Raw genomic sequence first — 24,815 nt, 5'->3', positions numbered from 1 at the left:
TTTCCTTAGCCGCTTCGGCTGTCGGCTTATTTAGTCGACCCAACTGACGGTCTTTAGCTGATCCGGCTCATGTCAAGCTTGTTTCTCAACATTCCCCCTCAAGCTCAACTTGAGGTTCCTCCTGCTTTGTTGGTTCTTCACTCCGACTTCTCCTAGCTTCACGCCTCCGTGCTCGTGCTCCACGACCTATCTGGTCCCCGCGCTCCTCGACCTATCTGGTAGGCTTGTCTGTTGCTAAGTCCCTCGTCGGCCTTCTTCTTGCCTCGACGACTTCGGCACCCCTTGATCCGTCACCTCTCCCGCCTTGGCATTGTCTTTGGCCGCCTTCTCATTCAATTGGCCTTCATGCGACTTGGTTCTTCCAAATCACTTCCATCAACTGAGTCAATTGTCTCCGACTCGTCTTCTTGTAGGCCCTTGACTACATCTGACCATGTCCTGGTCTTGGCCTCCATTCTTAGTTTGGCTCTTCCTTCTTGGCTCTACCACCTACCTTGCCTTCTTTGGCTCAGTCTCCCCCTTGTTCGGTTGGCTCCGTCCTCGGCTTCTTCAGAGTGTACAATTTTGAATGGTGGGATACCTTCTTTAACCATCAACATACAATTTTAAAAAACTACATTGCCGGAGATTGGCTAGTCCAAAATGCATTCACATGGAATATTGGTGTACCGTAAATTTTTTTAGTTGTTGACCATCAATCAATTGATAATGATGAACTCAATAATCTAGGTTGCCCACGACAGAGAGATATTTACGCGCGACCAAGAATATCGTGTATTGTAGATGCAAGATGGCAAGGCACTTTGTATGAGCTACAAGTTGGGATGTTGGGTGCAACATTAGCTAGGGATGGTGATTTGGGCCATCCATTTTGGATTGCTAAAATTTTGTAAATAATGAAGGATAAATCAAGCAATCAGGTTAAGTCCATTGTGGCTCATTGGTATCACACCTCTTCCCTTGATGCATTTACTGAAGTACCATTCTGCAACCTATCGATGTCAGCAAACATACATTGTCGATTCCCACAATCCAGCATGCCCCATCTTCACGTAGTCGTAGTCACCGATTGTGTACGATGAGACGCACTCTCTATTGGGGGTCAGGTGAAACAACACACCGGAATCAACCACCAATGTCGATTCATCACCGACGAGATTAGCTTTGTTGTGTTCACTAATCAACAATAACTCCTCGCTCGCGGCAATGGCTGAGGTGTTCTTACTGTCCGAGATCTTTTTCGGCTTAACACCATCAATTCCCCCTTTCTCTTTCTGGAAGTGTTGGCAATTCTTTTGGATGTGCCCCGGCTTCCCACAATAGAAGCAGGTGGGTCTCCCCTTTGACTTCGACCTCGTCCCCAAGTTCTCCTTATTCTAGGGACTTCTATGTTAGGAATATGTCCCTTCAGTGAGAGGAGCCGACTGCTCAGAGAGAGCCGATAGTCGAGGATAGGGAGTAGCTGACTGATTGGATGAGAGTCGACGGTTGAGGAGTCGACTCAGAGAGAGTTGATCAAGGTCAAAGACACGACCGACTAGTCGGGCCAATCGAATGGTCGATGACCAGGATGAATAGTCGGACCGACCCAACAATCGATGGATGAGTCGGCTAATTAGTAAGACTATTATTAATATTATATAATAATAGGAATGACAACAATAGTGTCTACATTTATAGATAGCCCATACAAGGTATAAGTATAAATATACTTAGGGCAAACAATTTGAGCGTAGAACAGAATATTGCGTGAGCCTCTGTAGCATAGCGCGACAGAGAAGAGAGAGGGTGTGAGCATGAGAGAGAGCGGTAAGGTTCAACGAACTTGCGAGGAACCCTAAGCAGGTTATCCTCTGTGTGTGTCAGAGAAGATTGTGACCGTGGTTTTTCCCGTTTAGGGTTTCCACGTTAAATCTGTGTACACTGTTTTCTGTGTTTCAGAGTTATGTATTTCAACATATTCCTTTTCCTGTGGATTGATGATTCATTTCCCAACAAAATAGTATCAAAGCTTGAGGTTCAAGCATGGAAGGAGGTGTGAATAGCTTGCCAAGTATGATAGTTTTGAACTCACAGAACTATGCAGACTGGAATATCAAAATGGAAGACCTTCTCATAGTCAAAGACTTGTACGAGCCAATCGATAGACCAGAAATACCCATGTGGGTATTAGAGTCGGAATGGAAACTTCTTAACAAAAAGGTGGTGGCCACCATCTAACAATGTGTCGATGTAAGAGGTCCTTCAACATGTGGCGAACGACACAAATGCCCACGAGATGTGGTTGAAGCTGTCAGGTCTATATGAGAGGATGAAAGCCTTCAATAAAACCTCACTGATGAGAAAAATCGTACGGCTAAAATACAGAGACGGTGAGAGAATCGTCGAACACATTAGCACATTCATGGGGTATGTGAATCAACTTGCTGCAACCAAGTTTCCCCTTGATGATGTGATGCAGGCCATCCTACTGATGTGCACACTGCCAGATAGTTGGGAGAACTTAGTGGTTACTCTCAGCACCTCCTTTCAAGAAGAGAACTTGTCTTTACAAGCGGTGAAGACAAGCATCTTGAATGCGGAAACAAGAAGGAAGGACAAGGGTGTCCTAGTACAGTCAAAGTCAAATTTGACTCAACACACCGGCAGAGGAAGAAACCGGCAAAGGAGTCCACCAAGGAGAGAAAAGTCTCAAGCCAAGTCGAAGTCCCGAGGTAAGCTTGTATGCTTTTATTGTGGAAATCCTGGACATTTCCAGAAGGACTACCGACACCTCAAGAAGGAAAAGAGTGTCGATAATAATGTCGAAGCCAAGAAGATTCCTAAAGAAAAGAACACTTCAGCCATTGCTACGAGCAATGAAGAACTTTTGTTCATTTGTTTACAGACAAGTGCAAATCTTGCAAGCAAAGAATGCACATGGGTAATCAACTCCGGTGCATCTTTCCACATAACTCCGTCGAGAGAGTATTTCTTGACTTACATAACCGGTGATCATTGGGTGACAATGGGGAGTGCAAGATAGCCGGAGTCGAAAGTGTTTGTTTGACGACGTTGACAGTGTGTCGAGTGACTCTGAAGACTGTTCGACAATCTAATATTGACAAGAAGATTGGACGACGAAGGCTATAGTGGTAGCTTCCAAAACGGAAAATGGAAGTTCTGCCAAGGAAATCTCATAGTGGCTCGAGCACAGAAAGAGGGCACATTGTATATGATGCATGCCCAAGTGTGCAAGTCAGAACTAAATATGGCAGCCGACTTGAGTGGAGATTTATGGCATAAGAGGCTAGGCCACATGAGTGAGAAGGGATTGCATCTGTTGGCCGACTAGAAGCTTCTACCAGAGGTAAAGGGAGTGCACCTGGAGAAGTGCGTCAACTGCTTAGTTGGAAAGCAGAATAGAGCAGCATTCCACTCAAGACCACCAAGAAGACGAGAAGCTGCATTGGAACTAGTACACACGGATGTGTGTTATGTAGGTGCTTTGTCGCATCGAGGTGGACAATATTGTTGAGAGATCAAACTCAACTTAGTTTAGTTATTTACTCGACCATGTAATTTCATAATTACCTAGATAGAATCTAGTTAGGAGTGTTGATTATAACGCCTTAAATAGTGTTAGGAAACAAGTCCCTCCGGATGGGAAGTGAGAAGAACCGTGTTGATGAGCAACTCGGAAGACAGCCAACACGGAAGGCTAAAATTGTAAATAGTCGAAAGGGTACATTAGTATATAAGTACTTAGGGCAATCATATTAGGATGTTCATTATTTGTAAAGTTACTATCGACGAGGTTGTTGCCTCTGTGACTGTGAGAGTGAACGAGTGTGAGTGGAAGCATGTGAGCTCCATAGCCACCTGTTGGCGAAGCAGGATCTCAAGGGCGTTGCCTCTGAGATCTCTAATTGTATTCTTTTCTCTCATAGAGTTCTGTTTCGGAGTTTGTGGACTCCACGTGGTTTTTTCCCAGTTCGGGTTTCCACATTAAAATCTGTGTCATTCTCAATTTCTGTATTCTGTTTTTTTTTCCATTAGATTGACTATTATTCCGCACACGCAAAACCGGTTGTGGCCGGCAACGATTTAACTTCAAATAGGACCTTGTACTTAAGTGGGATATTCTAGATCCTCCACTCCTAAATACATTTAATATAGGACTTACACCTTAGTACCTATATTCTACTCACACATGTGCACCTTTACACATGAGATGTATATATACCTCATTGTGGGTATTTTTGTTTTTGATGATGATGATGTTAATTTAATAAAGAGTTAATCATCCCCCATCTTGTGTTGTTCATAAGTGTTAACTTCCTCTCTCCCTCTTCCTCTCACACACATACACACATATCACTTAATCTTCCGCTTATTAACTAATCACATAATTAGGTACTAATTAACCTGTAGTTACTCACCTAATTCTTAACATGGTATCAGAGTGTGTGGTTTAGCACATCCACTAAGCCCACCCGACTCCATGATTGTGTGTTCGAGACGCCGATGATAAAATACGACTATCGGCTACCATAGTGCCGCTACGTGGCACGTGTAAGTGATCGAGGGAAGTAAATCGAAAAAGGAAGACACTACATCAAAATGAACACACAAATGGGTAGCTTGCTCCCTAGTGAAAAGCTAGACTGGACCCAAAACCTCGTTAGCCAAGGGTATTGGAGCTACATCAACGATGCACAATAACATCGACCCGACTTGAAGAACACTGACTACTCAACATGGGAGCAAGCCGCGAGTCGAGTCATGTATTGCTTGGCAACATGTGTCGACGATCACATGCTTAGACACATTCGAGACGCCGAGATGCCTAAAGAGGCATGGGGGAACTTGAAGAAGATGTTCGCCGCCAACATGTCCGCCGCCAACATGTCCGCCTAAAAGCTTCAACTCCGACTAGAGTTTAACAACATTCGGCAAAAGGATATGTCTGTGTCAGACTACACCGCCAAAATCAAGAGCATTTGTGACTCACTTGGCTCCATCAACATAAATGTCGATGAAGACAAGATGGTTCAAGTATGCTTGGGTGGCCTCGCACAACGATTCGACCCATTAAGGACGGAAATCTTGGGGAGAGAAAACCCTCCTTTGTTCTTCGACATTCAATCAATGCTATTGGTTGAAGAGAACCACGTCTAAACCAAATGCAAGACGTCGGAAGGACAAATGTTCTTCTCGAATTCAGACGGTGGTTGAGGACGAGGTCACAGCTATAGAAGAGGTCAATTCGGCCCATCACATGAAGGGAACTCAAACCTTCACAGAAGCCATCTAGGAACCTTCAGAAGAAGGGGGAGCTTCCATGCTGAACAAGGTTGGAAAATGAGGCCCGCAACTTGCAACAATTATTGAAAAATCTGCCACCACGAGGAGTGCCGAAATAGAAGAAGCGAGTCGGCTTCAACATGTTGACAACTCACGAATTACGCCACCAACTCTGAATACGATGACTACGATGGACTATTCGTAATGAGGCATAGAGTGAACTCTATGTCGACCTTCTACTTCGCAAGCACCTCCAATTCGGAAGACATGTGGTTCGTCAATTCCGGCGCCTCACATCACATTACATCCCACAAAGAGAGATTCAATGACTTGCGTACACCGGATCAACCCGGGTAAATAAACACGCAAGACGACACCACACATCCCATTCAGCACATCGGCAATGTCCCATTCGGGAAAGAAGGCGAGCAAACTTCCATCAAGAATGTCTTGCATGTGCCCACAATAACGACGAATTTGGTCTCCGTCAGCCAAATCGTTGAGCAAGGCATGCAAGTCCGCTTCAACAGTGAAGGTTGTTTCATCGAGAAAGATGGCCGACTCATAGCCAAGGGACGAAGAGACAGTCAATGTTCATCCTCGATTCGAACAAGGTGAAATCATCCATGTATGCCAAAGCTCTCAAAACCGAGACAAGCATCGAGTTGTGGCACAAAAGAATTGGCCACATAAACCTCCAAGGGCTACGAGCAATGCAATCAAAGGGAGTCGGCATTGGACTTTCGGCATTCGAGTCGACCGAGTATGTGAAGCATGCCAACTCAGCAAACAACATCGACTCCCATTCCCGAAGGAGAGCCACGCAAGAAATGGCCTCCTCGACATCATACACTCGGATGTATGGGGACCGGCTCAAACGCCGACGATCGGCGGATGCCGATTCTACGTCACCTTCATCGACGACTACTCGCGCTACGCGTGGATCTTCCCGAGAAGAAGAAGAGCGAAGTGTTCTCCCACTTCCAAAAGCTAAAGGACCAAGTCGAAAAAGAAACCGGTCGACACATTCGATACCTACGATCGGATGGAGGCAAGGAGTACTTCTCCGATGAATTCACCCCCTACCTCCAAAGTGAAGGCCTTCGGAGAGAATTCTCATGCCAACACACACCCCAACAAAATGGAGTCACCGAAAGGAAGAATCTGCAAATACTCAAGGTAGTACGGACCATGTTACATGAGAAGCACATGCCGAACTTCTATTGGGCTGATGTAGCATCCACAACCGTCTATGTCATGAACCGGTGCACCAGTGCATGAGCTAACTCTATATGAGCTCCTCGTTGGATGGAAGTTGATCCTGTCGCACCTCAAAGTGTTTGGAAGCATTGTGAATATACGCATCCCGAACGAAAACCAACAGAAGCCCGACGTGAAATCGGAGAAATGTATCCTCATAGGATACTCGTCTGAGAAGAAGGCATACAAGTGCTACAACCCTTCTACCCGAGCGGTGCGGGTAAGTCGAGACATAGTCTTCAACGAGTCTGCATCCTGGTACGCACCAAAGACAGCTTTGACTCTGACTCCGCTCGAACCGAAATCTGTCGAACAAGAGGTAGAAGATGGAGATCAAAGTCCGATTATGACAAGGCTTAGTGGGCCACAAGAGCCCCCGCGCGACCCAAGCACATCGCGGCCAAGTCTGCACTTGGACAAAGGCAAAGGTAAGATGCCTGAATACAAAGTCGACCACCCCGACAATAGTGATTCGGATGTGTCGGCTTGCTCACTAGACAGTGAGTTTGGTGTACCCATCATGCGGACACCTGGAGCAAAGAAGGCGCTCACATCAGCGAGCGAAAAACTTCGACGCTCATCTAGAGCTAAGAACCCCGTCACTCGGCTCGGCTACAACAAGTACATGGCCCATCACTATGCCTTCGCGATGAAGGTAGCGGCCAAATCAAGCCCAAGAGCTCCACCGAAGCGGCTCGTAACCCACAATGGGTGGAAGTAGTCCACCTTCGCCCACACTCTACAAGCCTCTGTCATCGGGTTGAGGGGGAGGAACCGAGATTGCCTCGGAAAGGCCGAAGAAAACCAAAGGCTGAATAGAAGCACACGAAACCGAAGAAAGCCAAAGCGGATGTCAAATGCCTCACACTTGAGCTTGAGGGGGTGTGTTGAGAGATCAAGCTCAACTTAGTTTAGTTATTTAGTCAACCATGTAATTTCGTAGTTACCTAGATAGAATCTAGTTAGGAGTGTTGATTATAACGTCTTAAATAGGACCTTGTACTTAGGTGGGATATTCTAGATCCTCCACTCCTAAGTACATTTAATATAGGACTTACACCTTAGTACCTATATTCTACTCACACATGTGCACCTGGACATGAGATGTATATATACCTCATTGTGGGTATTTTTGTTTTTGATGATGATGATGTTAATTTAATATAGAGTTAATCATCCCCCATCTTGTGTTGTTCATAAGTGTTAACTTCCTCTCACACACATACACACATATCACTTAATCTTCCGCTTATCAACTAATCACATAATTAGGTACTAATTAACCCGTAGTTAATCACCTAATTCTTAACAAGTACTTTGTGACTTTCATCGACGACTACAGTCAGAAGTTGTGGGCTTTCGTACTAAAGTCAAAAGATCAAGTACTGTCCTTCTTCAAGGAGTTCCAGGCAAGAGCTGAACGGGAGTCAGGTCGGAAGTTGAAGGTTGTCTGAACTGACAATGGTGGCGAATATAAAGGGGAGTTCGAGGAATACTACAAGGTCCAAGGTATTCGAATCGAATACACAGTACCGAAGACCCCTGAGTTGAACAAGCTTGCAGAGAGGATGAACCGGACAATCATGGAGAGAGTAAGGAGCATGTCGTCGCATGCTAAACTGCCGAAAATATATTGGGCTGAGGTGATGTACACAACTTTTTATCTTATCAACATGTCCCCCTCAGTACCGTTGAAAGGTGATGTCCCACAAAGGGTGTGGACAGGAAAGGATGTCTCCTACTGACACTTGAGGGTGTTTGGATGCCTAGTGTATATGCATGTAGGTAAGGATCAGAGGCCAAAACTCGACAGTAAGTCGAAACCAGGCATATTCATGGGATACTCAGAAGATGAGTTTGGCTATAGGCTATGTGATCTACTCGACAAGAAGGTAGTGAGGAGTCAAGATGTAGTCTTCTTGGAAGACAAGACCATAGAGAACTGGAAGCAACAAAAGTTGGAATCGACTAACCAATCAACCTCCACTATTATCGACTTGAGGCCAAGTGAACCGACACAGTCGGTTGTTCGGAGACCGCCAGTCGGCACAGCCGAATCCGAGTCAGTCGACTCAGAGAGACCGACATATTATGAGTTTGAGTCGGCAGATCTGTTAAAGTTGATTGATTAATACGAATCGGAGTTAGTGGACACCCGACAACCGATCGACATGAATGAACCGAGAGAAGAGTTGGCAGAGACATCCGAACGAGGACCAACAATAAGTGGAAGGAGATGCCCACTCAGAAAAAGGAGAGCACCGACGACATATGCCAATCAATACATCCTCTTGACTGATGAAGGTGAACCCGAGTGCTATGACAAAGCCATTGCCGACAAGCACAGAGAAAATTGTTGAGCGCAATGCAAGACGAGAAAAACTCCTTGCATGAAAACTACACCTATGACCTAGTAGAATGACCGAAAGGTAACAGAGCACTCCGGAACAAATGGGTCTACAAGGTGAAGACTAGAGAAGTCGACAGTGCGCCTAGGTATAAAGCCCGCATTGTGGTGAACGGTCCAACAGAAAAAGGGCGTCGACTTTGATTGAATATTCACTCTAGTCGTGAAGATGACATCCATTAGAACTATTATGAGCATAGTTGCTAGTATGGATCTGGAGATCGAACAATTGGATGTCAAGACAACATTCTTGCATGGGGAGCTGAATGAAGAGATTTACATGCAACAGCCCGAAGGTTTTGAGGAGAAAGGGAAAGAGAACCTGGTGTGTCGACTTAAGAAAACCTTGTATGGGTTGAAACAAGCTCCACACCAATGGTACAAGAAGTTCGAGTCCTTCATGGTTGAACATAGGTTCTAGAAAACACAGGCTGATCATTGTGTGTTCGTCAAAAGGTACGACAAAGGTGACTTCTTGATTCTCTTGTTATATGTAGATGACATGTTGATAGTCGATCAAGATACAAGGAAGATCGAAAGCTTGAAGAAAGCTCTAGGCAAATTGTTTGCCATGAAAGATGTTGGACCAGTTAAACAGATTTTAGGGATGCACATAGTTTGACATAGAACTAAGAAAGTCTTGTGGTTGTCACAAGAGAAATACGTGACTAACATCCATTGTTGTTAAAAAATGCGTATTTTATAAATAGAGTATGTTTTAGAATACCCACACGTATTCTAAACATATTCAACCTTTTGGAACTGTCATTTTTTCTAAGCCTAAATTTGTAAATAATTTAAAATTTAATTTTCTAGGGTATTTTTTACTAGAGAAAAAGGAAATCCAAACTCTGAAGCTTCAAGCAACCTAGGTTTTTACACAGGTATATGAACTAATATTGCTTCTTGAATGCATTATATTATTATATAGGATTAACTCTCAAGGAGCATAAATTCTGTTGAGGTGTTTCTTCATTTCGATGGGAAATTTTCAGTGCTGAAATTTTCGCTAAATTGGTGATTTTCCATCATCTTAATGTTACACAGACTATCAGTATCTATTGTATTTATGATTAATTATAATTATTTAGTTTGTGTAATAATGTAATTACTGGATTTATTGTTATCCTCGATAACTTTTGAGGGTTGGGAGAGTTGCTTTTCTTCAAGCCAGAAACAATAGATGGTTGAGCTCTGACATTGATGAAATGTGATGATAATTAGGGGGGAAGAATAAGCCTTGCGGCTGGACATGGGTCCACCTCTGGAGACAAAATGGAGGTCAATTTCTACCTCTAATAAATATTAACCAGTCAAAATTTAGCTTTGCTTTCATGCATCTAGGAGTAGTAAATATTTTGGTTAGGCCTAATACCATCACACAATCACAGAACACAATAAACTCGAGCTTTCAAATTTTAGTGTTAATTGATCTTACACACATAGAGAGCATAAAACATAGTTTTATTTTTGGCATAATTTTACCAGAATTTCATAAAATTTGAAGTCAATTTTGATCATAAAATCATAGAACTTATCAAAGGTAGGTTCATATTTTAGGGTTAATTTGATTGTAGAACCATAGACTATATACAGTAGATACATTTTTAATCCTTGATCATGATTCATATAGACATGGAATAGACATCCAATCAAGCTTAATTTAGGCCTTTTAATGGCTGGTTAATTCAATCATAAGTAGCCATTAAAAGGCCTCCCCATTTGGAGAAGAAAGAAGAGGGAGATGAGGAATGCCTCATCATTGGAGAATGTCTTCTATGTGAGATGGAGAGGGGTAGAGCGGAGGGATGGGGAAGAGCTAAAGCTCAACTCTCGGTAACAGGCGGTCATTATCTCATTCTTTATCTTGTGCCTTCCTTTGGCCACGCAGTAAAGAAAGGAAGAGAAGAAGTGAGCATGTACAGCACATACATTATATATGCATATATACGTACATTATTGTATTGTGTGTGTGTGTGTGTGTGTGTGTGTGTGTGTGTGTGTGTGTGTTTGTGTGTTTGTATTGTATTGTATGCATGTATGATTCGTGATGCATACAATTGTGACACTCTTTACATCACAGGTAAAAGTTCCGTGATTATGTGCTCTTTTATCATTCATTTGTAATGAATAATAATTGTTTCCTCTTGATGGGGATGGAATATCATTTTCTTAGGTAGGTATCTTCCATTCGGATTTGCCATTTGCTTATGCCTATCATTTAAACAATTTCTTCCTGCATTGTTACATCACATGATTTCCTTATACACACATTTAACATTGTGGATTCATGAATTTAGGACAATATAAAAGACAACTTCGGGTCTCTAGAACTTGTCATCCTCAATCAACTATGCCATGCAAGGAATCCCCCTTATGGGATAAATATTGTTTGAACAAACAAGTTGGGAAGTCATCTGGGAACTATTATCGGGATTGCAAATAATGTGATTTTCATGGGTCTGGGACACTAACACGTTTAGTTGCTCACCTTGTTGGAATTAAAGGTGAAGGTATAGATAAGTGTGTGCAAGTAACTCTAGAGGCATATCAAGATGCTATAGCAGTAGCACAAGAAGTGAATTGACTTGCAAGAAGCTAAAACACATTAAAGAAGTAGAAGCCATGGAAAAACAAATTGAGCTTCAAGAAGTCATGGTGGATTCAATGGTTGATTCAATGTTCCAATCACAACCTTCAATGTGTAGCATATGTGCCTCATCTAAGAAGGATTCAATAGACCAAATTCCTATTGATATTGAAGATACAGAAGGTTCAAGAAGTAAAAGTCTCACTCAAAGCACGATAAGGAGAGGATCAAGTGCCGCTATGTTGATCAAGAAAGACCATGCAAACACAGTGTTGGTTAGATGCATTGTGGAAGGTAATCTATCTTTTAATCTTTTGAAAATGTCATGTTGGAGGAACCATACTTTCATATGGATGGATTGACACTAGCAAACGAGGACTTGTGAATATTTTGGGCTCATGTTGTTATGGCACAATGTACCTTAAAACTATTAATTGTAGTGGTGTTTCTACAAGGGTTGATGGTTCATGGTTGGCTGAAATGCTATCAATTGTGATAAAGGAAGTAAAAGTAGAAATGTGGTGCAAATTGTTACGAATAATGCATATAATTGTGTTAGCATGGGTCACATTTTAGAGACTGAATTCTCAAGCCTTGTATGGACTCCTTGTGCATCACATTGTTTAGATTTATTGCTAGGGGATATTGGGAAGTTGAGTTGGGCTCGTCAAGTGCACAAGAGAGCAAATTGTGTGGTTAGGCTATTCACCAAGAAAAGGAATGCATGAAAAAATTTCAGCAACTATTCATCTCTTGTGCTCCTTAGGCCAAGTGTCACTCGATTTGGCTACATTCTTATTGTCCTTGAGAAGCTGCTAAGAGTTTGGAGAGCCCTTGAACAAACTGTGGTTAGTAACTATTGGGAGGATTGGAGTGACTCCAAAAAGCCAGATGTTGTCAAGGTGAAGTCCATTGTGCAAGATAACTCTACTTTGCCTTCAATTATGATTGTAATTTCAATTATGCGTCCATTGTTTTCTGTTTTACGGCTAACTAATCGTGAAGGATCTGCAATGGGCTTACTTTATGAGTTCATGAGGAGGGCTAGAGACAGATTGCAACAAGGAGCGAGAGAGGACACATTAAACAAGGACAAGTAATATGTTTCTATGTACTATATACTATGTACAATTGATGTTTATTGCATCTTTTTCATTTCTTTGAATCATTGATATCATCTACGTTATGCATATTTTGGTAACTAATTTCGAGTTTGATTCAAATTCAAATGTTAATGCAGATATAAAGAGGTTTTGGAATGTTTTGATTGTCGTTGGTCGTGGTTCAAAAAGCCAATTCATATTGTTGCACATATTTTGCATCCTTTATGGAAGCCCAAAGATCAACCAATAGTTATGAATGAAGAGATGACATATGGATGGCTTGCATATTGTTGAGCGAGCAAGCTCAACCGGATCCAGATCGGCTGAATAAACTTGAGCCAGATCGGCATCCAAAAGGATGAGCCGGATCAGTATCCAGATGGTATCTGGAAACAACCGGCCGGATCGGAGAGCCAGATTCGAGCGGGAACTGGAAGCCTAGTAGTAGCCTAGACTACTAGGTAATCATTGTCTCATAGTTAGTGTCAGTCGCACGTAGGAACATTGAAGTACATTGTACTTCTGTCAGTTCATCTGAGGACTTGTATAAATAGTGTTCTATAAGCACATTGTATGTACAAAGTTTTAGAGTGTTATTTTGAATTGAGTTTATGTTCTGCTCTCTCTATCTCTCCCACGTGTATTCTTCGTGTTAAGTTCTTCATTAAACCTTCATCTTATTCTCTGTTGCTATCTAGCTAAGTTGGTTCTGTCTAACGCTTCCACATGTTAACATTCACATGGTATCAGAGCGCGAGGGTTGAGAACCTCTGCAACCGACACTTGCTTTCGTAGACGAACCCTACAACCGGGTAACAACAAATAAAGAGAAGATATGGACAGAGGAATGGCGAGCTCACTTCCAACAGAGAAGCTCGACTAGAGCAACGACGCGTCCTGGTCATACAAGATGCACCAATACCTGTTGGGGCATGGATATTGGAGCTTCGTGGAAGAAACGAGGACTTCCCAGTATGGGAGCAAGGAGCGAACCGAGTATTGTACTGCCTCACGTCTTGTGTGCACGACCAGATGCTCGACTACATAAAGGATGCAAAAAACGCCGAAGGGGGCCTAGGGAAATCTGAGGAAGATTTTCGCCACGAGTACCACAGCCCGTAAGTTGCAGCTCCGGCAAGAGTTGAACAACATACGGCAAAGAGACATGTCGGTTACGGATTACACCACCAAAATAAAGGAGATTTGTGATGTGCTCGGGTCCATCAACGTGACAGTGGACAAAGACGAGATGGTCCAAATCTGCCTCGGTGTTCTAGCGCAAAGGTACGGGCCAATCTGGACAGCAATCTGCACCCAGGAGAAGCCACCGTCCTTCTTCGACTTACAATCAATGTTGATGGTCGAAGAAAACCACACGAGGGGGTCGAGGACCACTCAATCGAACAGCCGGATGTTGTACACGGAGACAAATTGGCCCCATGAATGTGGTGGACGAGGTGGGTTGGCACGCAATGGAGGCGGCGAGCAAGAGCAGGACCGTAGGCATAGAGGTAGTGCCGACAACAGTTCTGGACCCTCCACAAGCAGGGGGAGTCAAAGCGGCACTAGGAACCGGCTAGGGAAGGCCGACACAGAATGTTGGTATTGTGGCAAGAAAGGCCACAGGGAAAGCGAGTGCTGGAAGAAGCATGCTGATTTAGACAAATCCAGATCCGGCAAAACCGGTCAGGAAAACCGGCAAAGCTCGCACTACACGGAAGGATTGGAAGGATCCAAAACCGGGAAGACCGGTAAAGGGCCAACGTTCATGATGAAGCACAAGGCTAACTCGATGAAGAAGACTACTTCCAAATCGGAGGAAGTATGGTACGTTGATTCCGGAGCATCCAACCACATGACGAGCCATGAAGAGTGGTTCTCTTTTTTGGAGAAACCGGGACAACCGAGGATTGTCGAAACCGGAGACGAAACCCCTCACCCGATTGCCTTTAAGCCATGTCGGACAAAAGTGGAAGCTGATGAACGTACTACATGTTCCAACTATCACAAAGAACCTAGTATCGGTCGAACAAATCGTCGACCAAGGAATGCAGGTGCGCTTTACACACCTCGGGTGCTTCATCGAGGAAGAAGGCCGGATAATCGCGCAAGGGCACAGGGAAGGGAGTATGTTCATCCTCAACACTAATGGCATCGGCACCGCCATGTTTACCAAAGGATAGAAGATTGAATCGGACATCAATCTCTGGCACAAGCGGATCGGCCACGTCAACTACAAAAGGCTTCAAGACCTACAATCGAAACAAGTTGTTTTCAATTTGCCAAAATTTAGCGGTCGGAAGCCGAAATTTGTGAAGCCTACCAACTCGGGAAGCAACAACGGCTTCCATTCCCCACCGAACGAAACCAGAGCCATAACAAGCTCGACATAATCCACTCGGATGTATGGGGACCGGCACAAAACGTTAGTCTTGGCAGGAGTCGGTATTTCGTCTCCTTTATTGACAACTACAGCCAGCACACGTGGATCTACCTCATCGAACGGAAGAGCAATGTCTTCGAATGTTTTCGGAACTTGCAAAGCTTAGTTGAACGGGAAACAGAGAGGAAGATCAAGTGCCTACGGTCAAATGGCCGAAAACAATACTTTTCCAGCCAATTCAACAGTTATCTGCAGCAAAACGGAATTCAAAGAGAATTCAGCTGCATATACACACCAAAGCAAAACGGTGTGGCCGAAAGGAAGAACCGGTCGATTGTCAACGCGGCAAGGGCAATGCCGGAGGAGAAAAGCATGCCCCAATTCTACTGGGCTGAGGCGGTCCAGATGGTCGTCTACATCCAAAACCGGATCGGAGACAAGGTGTCAGCACATCAGCTGTATTTCGGGCCGAAGCCGAATTTGAGGCACCTTCGGATATTCGGTAGCATAACATATGTGTATGTACTGGATGAGAAGCAGAGGAAGTTGGATCCGAAGTCGGAGAAGTGCATCCTAGTCGGTTACTCGCATGAGCAAAATGGGTATAAGTGTTATAACCCCTAGATAAGCAGGTCCGAGTAAGCCGAGATGTCGAGTTTGATGAGACGGCATCATGGTACTCCTTACCGACTCCAACTCCCAACGAAGACCCGATTCCGGAAGATGAGGCTAGTGAACCCAAGGAGGTCTAGGTAGAAGATGAAGACTTCGGCACTCTAGAAGAGAGTCTGATCTTATTCCTGCTAAGTGGACCGAATGAGTGGCTAAGTCGAGATGACCAGTCGGATGAAAAACCGGTGAGTAGTGGAGACTCTGTTGTGCTCTCCCCGCGCAAGCAACCGAGGAGACGGTTCACGCGCAAAGAGAAGGGGAAGAAGAAGATGCCAGAATACGAAACTGGCAACGTTGAGTCGGATCGAACCGAATCCGACTTCGGAAAGGATGAAGGCAGAACTTCGGGAACGAAATCCGAACCGGCCAAGAAGGGCCCCAGACCGGGTGATGACAAGTTATGCCGGTCTTCCCACCAGAAGAACCCCGTTACGCGGTACGGGTACAATGAGTACATGGCGCATCACTATGCGTACATGACCAAAGTGGCGAAAGTGCGTGAGCCGGAGAGCTACACAGAAGCGGCAAAGGATGCAAATTGGCATGCTGCTATGGAAGAAGAAATGCGGGCAATCGATGCCAACGACACATGGGACCTCGTTGACCCTCCCCAACACTGTAAACCGATCAGTTGCAAATGGGTGTACAAGGTAAAGTACAATGTTGACGGTTCGGTTAACCGATACAAGGCCTAGTTAGTGGCGAAGGGATACGCACAGACCCACGGAATCGACTGCGACAAAACCTTCGCTCCGATAGCGAAGATGACGACAGTTCATGTGGTACTGGCGGTTGTTGTGGCAAGGGGGTAGCGTCTTCACCAGATGGACGTGAAGAATGCGTTTCTTCAAGGTGACCTTGAAGAACGAGTCTATATGATCCAACCTCTTGGTTTTCAATCGGAGATGAACAAGTCGGCGGTGTGCCATCTTATGAAGTCACTTTACGGTCTAAAAGAAGCCCCCCGAGCTTGGAATGCGAAGATCACACCAGTTGCGTAAGATGGGGTTTATGACCTGTAAATCCAACTCATCGTTGTTCATCCAGCAAGGTCTGGACAGTTCGGTTTGAATCTTACTTTATGTAGATGATTTAGTCATCATAGGACCCGAACTCAATGAAATCGGTTGTGTCAAAGCCCAGCTGTTGGACGCATTTGAGATCAAGGACCTGGGGGACCTTCATTATTTCCTTGGGATCGAGGCAATCCGAACCCCCGACGGCATATTGCTCTCACAACAACACTATGTGTTCAATATGTTGTATAAGTTCGGCATGACGGAATCCCGACCTGTCTCCACACCCTTGGACCGGAACAAGAAGCTCTGTCCCAACTCCGAACCGGCCTGTGATGAGAAATGGTTCTGACAAATAGTCGGAAGCCTAATATACTTGACAATCACCCAACCCGACATCAGTTATCTAGTCGGTGTGATCAGCCAACTCTGGAGCACATTCAGTGTGCGCATTGAATATTGCGGCATGAAGGACCTGGGATTGTTATACCGGCATGGTATAACTAAAGAGCTAGTTGGATACACAAATGCCGACTGGGCTGGTGATGCATCGAATCACCGATCCACCTCCAGTTACATGTTTTCTCTTGGTAGCGCGGTTGTTGCATGGAGCAGCCAACAATGGCTCTGTCGAGCACTGAGGCTGAGTACTGGGGCGCTACCATTGCTACCTGTGAAGCCATCTGGCTTCGGCGACTGCTGCGTGACCTCTGGATCGAGGTATCCACCCCAATCCTGATCTACTGTGACAACATGAGCAGCATTCAGCTCGCCAAGAACCCCGTATTCCATGCTCGAACAAAGCACATAGAAGTGCACTATCACTTCGTGCGTGAGCAGGTCTTGAGCGATGAAGTCGAACTTCGGTATGTTCAGACGGATCAGTAGGTTGCCGACATCTTCACGAAACCGCTCAAATCGAACAAGTTGCAACATCTCGACGTGCCGCAGTTGAGGGGGAGAACGGGCAAAGGAAAAGAAATTGGTGCCATAACGGGCAAAGTCAAAGAAACTGATGACGGCCCTGGACAAGGAACCGGAAAGGGAAGAACCAACAAAGGGGGAGATAAGCAGAAAAAGGAAGCCAAGTCAACGAAGGCAGCGGCGACAAAGTCAAGAAGGACAGAGCCGACCGGAAGGAGAAGGCCAAGACCCGGACATGGTCTGATGTGGTAAAGAGCCTAAAACCGGAAGATGAGTTGGAGAACACCGACTAGGACAAGAGCGGGAACAAATCGGAGACAACCGATTCACTTCAACAATTGGATTCAGAGGAGCTAGATCAACTAAAGGCCAAGCAGACAGGGACGCAGCGAAAGTCGACGCCAACACGAAGGAACCGTCGGGTAGCAGCGAGGGAGCTGAAATGGGCCTATTGAGCAGACAAGCTGACCGAGGAGGTCGAGGTGCGCAGAACTAGAAGGGTAGCGGCAAACAGGACTGGACTGGACGAGGAGTGCGAGCAAGGTGGAGCGACGTCAGAAGGAGTCGAGTAGAAGAACATGCTGCCACAGACATTAACGCCACGATCCGGCCTCAAGTTGAGCTTGAGGGAGAGTGTTGAGCAAGCAAGCTCAACTGGATCCGGATCGGCTGAATAAGCCTGAGTCGGATCGGCATCTGAAAGGACGAGCCAAATCAGTATCCAGATGGTATCCGGAAACAACCGGCCGGATCGGGGAGACGGATCGGAGAGCTGGATTCGAGCGGGAACCGGAAGCCTAGTAGTAGCCTAGACTACTAGGTAATCATTTTCTCGTAGTTAGTGTCAGTCGCACATAGGAACATTGAAGTACATTGTACTTTTGTCAGTCCATCTGAGGACTTGTATAAATAGTGTTCTGTAAGCACATTGTATGTACAAAGTTTTAGAGTGTTATTTTGAATTGATTTTATGTTCTGCTCTCTCTATCTCTCCCACGCGTATTCTCTGTGTTAAGTTCTTCATTAAACCTTCATCTTATTCTCTGTTGCTATCTGGTTGAGCCGGTTCTGTCTAACGCTTTCACACGTTAACATTCACACATATATTCAAAAGGTATATTCTATAGATGAATGTGAAATCTTGCAAGATCAATTTGACATGTATAGGAATGGTGTGGGCCGATTTAGCAATGAACTATCAAAATCACACATTGCAAAATGTAAACCTGTCTCATGGTGGGAAAGATATGGGGACAATCCTTACTACAGTCGTTAGCTTGTAGAGTATTGTCTCAGGTATTATAGTTCATTTTTTATTAATGTTTCAATTTTATTAATCTTCTACAATGACATGTATTGTTTGCTTAATACTTTGTGTCCTAGGATTGCTCTTCTGGAGCTGTTGAAAGAAATTGGAATGCACATGCATTGGCACATACAAAAAGGAGGAACCGTTTGAAGGTGAAACAAGTGGAGAGATTAGTATATGTTAGAGAAAACTTAAGGCTCGTTTGAAGCTTTCAAACTCATGCGGGTCTTCCAATGCAAGTCTACATCATTCTTATTCATGGTTGACATTTGATGTTTAGAAAACCATTTGAATTTTGTAGGTTAATTAACGAGACTTGTTAATTGGTTGTGGTTTAAATATTATGAATCATTATTATGATACCAAAATATTATTTGATTTAGGTAAATCCTAATGAGATAGACATTGACAAGACTCCTGAAATGCCTCCATCAACAACCAATATTGATACTCAAGTCGCACAAGAATATTTTGAGGAAGCTGAGGCTACACATATTGGTCGGGTTATTCGAAGTAGATCTAAGTTTGCCGCTATGATAGTGGATGAAGGATTGGTGGGATCAAGTTCTAGCACTATTAGAAGAGGTTGTGGATATGTTCGTAGTCATGCTTGTGCGAGAGTTGCAAGTACAAGAAGGATAATTACTTGACAAACTACAACTGAGGCTTGCAATGCTTAATTTGGTAATGATGATGGAGATCAAGAGGATGAAGACATTCACAATGCCATTGTTTATTCACCTTCTGATAGTGATTATGTGGACAACTATGATGATTTAGAAGAAGAAATATAATCGAAAATTGCATGGAGATATGTATTGCGTGTTTTTACATATTTAGTTTAATTTTGAATTTAAGAACCAATAACTATGAGCGTGAAGAAAGTTTTAAATTCTAATAGTTTTTTGATTACTCTATTCATTTTCCATGATTTGAGGGTTCAAATGATATGTTTTTTGATTCAAACTTCAATTGTGTTCTCGAATCTCCAGTGTCCACTTTCATTTTAAAATATGTATATCATGTGTATAATATATTGAAACATAGATAACCATTTATCCATGGGCAATAAAGATAATTGGTATTTACTATATAGTATTCAAATTCCAAGTATCTTTGCATTCAACATCAATGGTTTTCAAGATTTGATGTATTCAACGTATTCAACAACATATTCAAAACGTACTCAACAAATTCAACGTATTTTACCCTTAAATACGTATTCTAAGAACTTATAATAAAAAAATTAGAATACTTATAAAATACATAGCATACGTATTGTACACGTACGGTATGCTACATGTGTTACAACCCTGCTAACATCCTAGAAAGATTCAACATGATGGAAGTGAAGCTAGTCGGCTCTTTGTTACCGACTAACTGCAAGTTAAATGCAAAGCAATGCTTGAGAGGGGAGAAAGAAAAGGCTTAGATGAGGAAAGTACCATATGCCTCAGTCATCGGCAGTCTAATGTATGTTATGGTCTGCACAAGACCAAACATAGCTTTTGTTGTATGAACAGTAAGCTGATACATGAGTAATCCAGGACGAGAACACTGACCAGCAGTGAAATGGATACTCAGGTATTTAAAAGGCACCTCAAGTACTCATGCAGATGAGAGGCGTGGCTTCCCATAAACCACACCAATTAATTCAAGTCATTTTAACAAATCTCCACCTTGACTTGAATTTCATAGTAGTCTCGCTCCACCTTTGCCGGATAACTTAATTATCGACTACACCAATCAAATTCAAGCAATGTTTGAACTTGATTCTTGGAAGAGGCTTCGTCAACATATCTACGAGATTCTCATGAGTTGAAATCTTTTTCACTGAGATATCACCCCGCGAAATAACATCACGAACAAAGTGATACCTGATATCGATGTGCTTAGTTCTTTCATGGAACATTTGATCTTTAGTCAAATGAATGGCACTTTGACTATCACATAAAATGTCGATCTTGTCCGAACAAGAACTAAGCTCCCCAAGCAAGCCTCTTAACCAGATCCCTTCTTTAATCACCTCTGTCACTGCAATGTACTCTGCCTCTGTCGTTGATAACGCAACCACGAGCTGCAACAAAGCTTTCCAACTAATTGCACTTCCACCTAGAGTGAATACACACCCTGTCAGTGATCTTCTTTTATCAAGATCACCAACGTAGTCAGAGTCAACATAGCCAACTAGAGAACTGTTACTCCTGCCAAACTCCAAACAAGCGTCTGAAGTTCCACGCAAATATCTTAAAATCCATTTCACTGAATTCTAGTGTGATTTTCTAGGACAAGCCATATATCTGTTGACCACACTCACAGCATGTGAAATATCTGGACGCGTACAAACCATAGCATACATCATGCTACCAACTACATTGGAGTAAGGAACTCTTGTCATGTATCTCTTTTCATTATCAGACTTTGGTGATAAAGAAGTTGATAACTTAAAATGCGCTGCAAACGGAGTCGATACTGGTTTAGCATTTTTCATACCAAACCTCTCCAACACTTTCTCAATATAACTCTTCTGAGTTAAATACAGCTTTCCACCATTACAATCTCTTTCGATTTCCATGCCAAGGATCTTTTTTGCTGCACCAAGATCCTTCATCTCGAACACTCTGTTCAACTGTTTCTTTAATTCTTCAATATCCAACATATTTTTAGATGCAATCAACATGTCATCAACATAAAGAAGCAAAAAGATAAATGAACCATCATGAGTCTTCCTAAAATAAACACAACTGTCATAACTGCTTCTTGAGTATCCGCTGCCAACCATAAAGGAATCAAATCGCTTGTACCACTGTATTGAAGACTGTTTTAAACCGTACAACGATTTCTTCAACAGGAAAACATGATCTTCTTTTCCTTCAACAACAAAACCTTCTGGTTGTTGCATGTAAATATCTCCGCCAAGTTCACCATGTAGAAATGCGGTTTTTACATCAAGTTGTTCTAACTCCAAATCATGCATAGCAACTAATGCAAGCAAGACATGAATAGAACTATGTTTCACAACAGGTGAGAAAATATCATTAAAATCAACACCTGGTACCTGACTGTAGCCTTTAGCTACTAGCCATGCCTTTTACCTTGCTTTCTCCACTCCAAGAATTCCTTCCTTTATGTTGAAGATCCATTTACAGCCAACAATCCTTTGTCTAGATGGCGGCTTCACAAGTATCCAAGTTTCGTTTTTATAAAGAGACTCAATTTCTTCTTGCATAGAAATCAACCACTTGGTGGAATCAATAGAAGAAACGGCTTCAGAGTAAGAAGTTGGCTCGCCAATAGAATTTGTTTCTTCTCCAACTAATAAAGCATATGCAACAAAATCAGCATATCTCTGTGGTGGTCTAATTTCTCTTCTTGGTCTATCTCTTGCAATACTTCGTTCTTCCTCGGGAGGTGCTTCTTCTACGACATCAGGCTCCTCTTCTACAGGTTCAGGAGCAAGTGTTTCAGCCATCACTGGTGGACTTGGAACTTCAAGCTCCACCTGCTTCGATATACTTCCTGTCTCATATGTATCAGAAGAAACCATAGGCTCCATTCTAGGATTCAATAGAGCAGATTCATCAAAAGTAACATCTCTACTAATTGCAAATTTAGGTGACTTAGGATCAGGACACCACAACCTATATCCTTTCACCCCAGAAGCATAACCAAGAAAAATACATTTTCTAGCTCGAGGCTCCAATTTTCCTTCACTAACATGCATATAAGCAAGACATCCAAATATTCTTAAATTTGAATAATCAGCAGGTTTACCAGACCATACCTCTTTAGGAGTTTTGAACTCAATCGTCGTTGACGGTGAGCGATTCACCAGGAAACATGCCGTGGAAACAGCTTTAGCCCAAAAGTCTTTGGACAACCTAGCATTGGAAAACATACAATGAGCCCTCTCCAAAAGAGTTTTGTTCATGTGCTCAGTTACGCCATTCTGCTGCGGTGTTTTAACTACTGTGCGATGTCTGGAAATTCCTTCAACCTCACAAAACCTGTTAAAATTCCTCCGCAGAATTCAAAACCATTATAAAGTTCGAAATCTTCTAATCTGCTTTCACGTCTGAGCAGGCCTTCTCATCTATCTCCTCCCACCTGGTGTCTGTCATACCGTCGGGCCTTACATCTAAAGCCTTTTGATCTCCGTTCTGCACAAGGATCGCGCGCATCCTTACTTGCCAAAGAGAGAAGTTGATTTTTCGATCAAACTTCTCGACATCAAATTTTGTCATCGACATCTTGACTTGACAAGATAATACCAAAACTAATGTACTAACAACCAGGGCTCTGATACCAGTTTGTTACGATGGCACTCGGATCAAATAGTACATCAGTTTAAATAGATGACAATAATATGATAATATAGGAGCGGAGAAATAAATGACACAAGTATTTACATGGTTCGGCCAAATTAGCCTACGTCCACGGACAAGAGAGAGATTCCACTATAAAAATATATAACAGAGAGTTTACAACAATTAGAGAAAATATTCTCTAATTAAACCCAACACCCAAGAGAATAACCTCACAATTCTCTCACAAGAATTTTCTCCTACTAGTGTTTCCCAAACTTTCTTATTCTCTTACATCTCACAAGCCTACAACTCTTGGTGGTCTTCTATTTTGATGCACCTTCAAACGATTAAGGCTGCCTTTTTATAGCCTTCACTTCACCAACTTTTTATATTAATGATGCATGTGGCCTTCATATATTCACCAAGAGTGATGACTTTGCAATTAGTCATCATGCTTTGTGTAGATCATGCAGATGAGAGATGTGGCTTTCCATAAACCACACCAATTAATTCAAGTCATTTTAACAAACATTCACACCAATCGCTCACTCACACCTCCTCGTATCCGTCCACATGCACACACGTGTGCATGTGTACACATACGTAATTACTCACACTCACAATTACACTTACACATTTACACATACACATAAACAACATCATAACATTCCACCCTCGCTCTCCATACATCTCGTACGGCAACACATTATGGCACGCCCGTGGGAGAGTGCCTTGCACGTCGATCCCACATGCCTTGATCGTCATCTTTCTTCGACCGAAACTTCCGTCGGTCCTCTCATCGATCGACTCCCTCAATCAGAACGCTTGACTCGAACACCTCCTTCGGTCAACGAATCTTCCTCGACACGAACATTCTTGTTCTATCGGTTCACAAACTTCGTCATGCGTCCAAAAGCATGTTGTGTGTATGTGTGTTCTTCCTTTAATTTTGTGTGAGTTGTCGTGGTCGATCACGTCTATTTCTTTTAGGTGGTTGAGTTTTTAAATTTAGGTATTGTAGCCTCAAATTTTCTAAACTAATGGCAATGCCCTTAGGTTTTGGAAATTGTATTATGTACCCTCATGTTTTTAAAATTATGTTCGATACCCCTATCATTCTCGCTTCGCTTGCCCTTTCTTTCTTTTTATTGGTTGATTTATTATTATTATTATTCCCCTCCTCTCTCTTGCTTCTGTCTCGCTCGCTTCTCTATCTGTTTCTTCTCTGTATCTTTCTTAGATCTCTAGTTGGATACCATCCTCTTCTTCTTCTTGTTTTGATGTATCCTTTTCTTCTTCTTCTATCTCCTTCTTGTGTTTTCCTTCTTCGTTTCTTCGGCCATTTCGGCCATTTCGGTTGCCGTCCGGCCATCTCTGGCCGTCACTATTGCTTGGCTGTCTCTGGCCAGCCATCCATTCATCATTATTCTGTTCGGCTCCGGCTGCCGTCGATGCTCTTCAGCTGTCTTTGTCTCTTCGCAGAACAGTCGCTGTCGACCTTGTCCAACTGTCTTCGTTCATCCAGGTCGTCGTCCCCGGTCATCTCCATTGTTGTTCG

The sequence above is a fragment of the Azolla caroliniana genome, unplaced genomic scaffold (genome assembly GCF_043228905.1).
Source record: "Azolla caroliniana isolate FFs.n. ecotype wild unplaced genomic scaffold, voAzoCaro1.0.p SCAF_16, whole genome shotgun sequence".
Classification (NCBI taxonomy): Eukaryota; Viridiplantae; Streptophyta; class Polypodiopsida; order Salviniales; family Salviniaceae; genus Azolla; species Azolla caroliniana.
Note: the sequence above shows the minus strand (reverse complement) of the source record.